Raw genomic sequence first — 3,090 nt, forward strand, 5'->3', positions numbered from 1 at the left:
CCTAACTTGTTCAACCAATGTTGATAAGTAAAAAATGTTTATGCTACAAAGTACAAGTACTGAGTCAACGATCGAAGTTTGTTCTATTCTTTCTTTAAATTTCACATTTGAGTATGCAGTGTTAGTCCGTTCATTTTCTGGTTAAAAGTTAGTTTTAAACTTAATCAATTAATAACAAGAGATTCTAGCATTCTTAGCTGGGATTATTATCGAAAATGGACAATGACGCGGAAAAACTCGCATAAACACACACTGTCAAGTGGAAATGCCTTTGTTTATGTATTTAGGAGCCGGCCCAAAAAAAGCATTATCAAATATGATAGGACTATTTACAACTTAGAGCTCTTTTAGTAGAAGCATTTAAAATGTGAAGTTGTGCCTATTTCCAGTTTTTTCCGCGTCATTCTCTATTCTCGGGAAGAGTTCCATCTTAGAATGTTAGAATCTCTTAACGTTAAACTAAGGAAATAGGCTCTTAATTAACCAGAAGATGATCGAGCTGTCACTATATCTTTACTCGCGAGAAGAAAAAACAAACAAACAAAAAAGTACATAAACTTCGACCGTAAAGTACAAATAAGTAAAGCAAAATGTATACACAAATAGTTACTTAAAAACAGATAATAAAGTTAGAAACTTGTTAGATATTATTTTTCGTTTTACAGAAAGATCAGTTGTAACCCTACGTCTGCGTGCAAATAAATTCCTGGGGCCTAATTAGCGTTGTCGAAATTGAGGTTGGCAGTCGTACACTTAGGTTTTTCCATATGAATTGGGCATCTTCAATCTTAGCTGAGCTACAAAAGAATGAACATAATAAAAAAATAATGGTAGAACACAACCACGAAACAAGAATAGTCTCTTAAATTTATATATTACTATTGTTTATAAAATTCATTGTTTGTACGTAATGATGTGTCACCACCAAAAGTCGTTTCAAAAAGTTTTTATATGTTCGATAAATAAGTGCATACCCATTAAAAAGAACAAAAAAACGTTAAAACTGTAGTTCAGCCCTCAAATGTAGTTTTATTATGCCCCCTCACATGATAACAGGAAAAATACAAACAAGTAACTGAAGTAACAAGTGCTGATGGTTTATAGTGTTTTCAATGAGTTTTACAAGCCTAAATTAATACTAGTATAAAAACCTGAAGTAACAAGTGCTGATGGTTTATAGTGTTTTCAATGAGTTTTACAAGCCTAAATTAATACTAGTATAAAAACCTGTCGGAAATTACGACATGATTAACGAAAATTATAGAATTTAACTAAAACGAATTTGTCAGTATCATCAAAATGCACCTACTCTTCACTTATTTCATCAGTCTCGAAGTAATTCTTTAATCGCCACATTTTTAGTAAAAACTACTGTTGCGTCAGCGAGGTCACGTGACTAGTGTCACGCAACCTGCTTTCTAGAACTATCCCGTTCATTCGGGAATGCTCTAGCATTTACTAGATTGGGGGGTGGTCTGATATATATATAAGATGGTCACGGCGTGACGTGACAGTGTGTGTGTGTAGACAGTGAGTAATTGATCTGCAGTCAGAGAGTATTGTTGAAGTTAACGTTCGTTCGTTATAGTGTTTGTTTTAGCGCGAATATTGAAGTTGAGTGTATCGTAAAGTTATATTCGGAAAGAATAAACCAGTTTTATTTAGTAAGGACTTGTGTCGCTAAAGTTTCGTCGGAACGAAGTTACGGAAAATTAATTACGAACAAACGGAGACGTAACACTACGCACAAAAATTTAATGTTATCGTGAACAAAAGTACGTGTGCACTCTGAAAGAGACAAATAGCACTTTTGAGCATTTTCACTGTATTCTTGGTCAGGAAGTAAAAACATAGTACGAACATTCCAACAAATTTTCAACTCTTTTCGACTGTACAGGGGATAAAAGATATTTGGTAAGTGATAAACGTTTATTTTTCTTTACGTTTTGAAGGCTGAGTAGGTAATATATATATATATATATATATATATGTTAAAATACCAAAATAATATTTATTAATTAACATTTATCCACCACTTAAAACTTTTTAAACACTGACTTTATAACGTCAGTAATAGTAGGCCTATTTGCAGTCAAATTCAAGCATTCGGTCTAATATATAAACGTAACGTAAGAGATAGTTGAAACACTACTTGGTAGATTTTATTTTGCTTTTGGCTACAACTCAGTGTCGTAAAACTTCGGAATTAAGCTATTTTGCTGTGATATCACCAAAATTATCAGAAAAATAAAGAATAAAAAGAAACCTTTCTAACAAATCAACATGAATATTGAGCAGTCAACATAAAAATCATAGTTGAACAAAGAACAATCAGGTGATAGTTTTGTTGCTAAGCAACAATGTACGTTGTTGAGCATTACCAAAAAAAGGAGTGTGAAAGTGTTCTCGACAGAGTGACAAAGGGAATAAGCCTTTTATAGTTAGGGATTATTGATCTTTAAAATTTTCAAAGGGACTAAAAAAAACATTTTATTTTTTAAAAATTTCCCAATGAAATTATAAGTATAATTTAGATACAGCATATCATGACAGTAAAAAATAAACAAATAAACCTTCTTTATTTATGAAATTGTTATAGGGATTTACTACTCATAAGAAATGCTACACTGCAGTTTGGTTATCAGCATTGGTAGTGGCACAAGTCTTGTTAGGAAAACTAATGTTTTCTGCAAACTTCTTTTTGTAGCAGTAGTTGTTCATAAACACTGTTTTAAACTTTCTATAAAAAAGCACAAATATTTAGTTATTATAAATGAAGTAATTACTGAATGAGTAGCAGTTATATAGGAAGCATCTGTTTAACTTATTCCTGCAGTTTACTAATGCACAAGGAAGTTTCCACTCTTTATAGTTGCCACAGTAAGGTGTTAAACTTAGTATTATAATTGAGAATGTTTAGAAAAATGTGGTTGAACTTATATCATTGTTTATGGCATTGAAAAATTAAAATCTAACAATTTGATTTAGTACAAATTACTAACTTTGGCTTTTCTCTAATTTTATAGCAAGATACCACAAATCTTAATATATTCACCCTTTCGAGACAGGTCGTGAGTGAAAGGCCATGTC

Source organism: Limulus polyphemus, unplaced genomic scaffold, assembly GCF_000517525.1.
Source record: "Limulus polyphemus unplaced genomic scaffold, Limulus_polyphemus-2.1.2 Scaffold4043, whole genome shotgun sequence".
NCBI classification, from domain to species: Eukaryota; Metazoa; Arthropoda; class Merostomata; order Xiphosura; family Limulidae; genus Limulus; species Limulus polyphemus.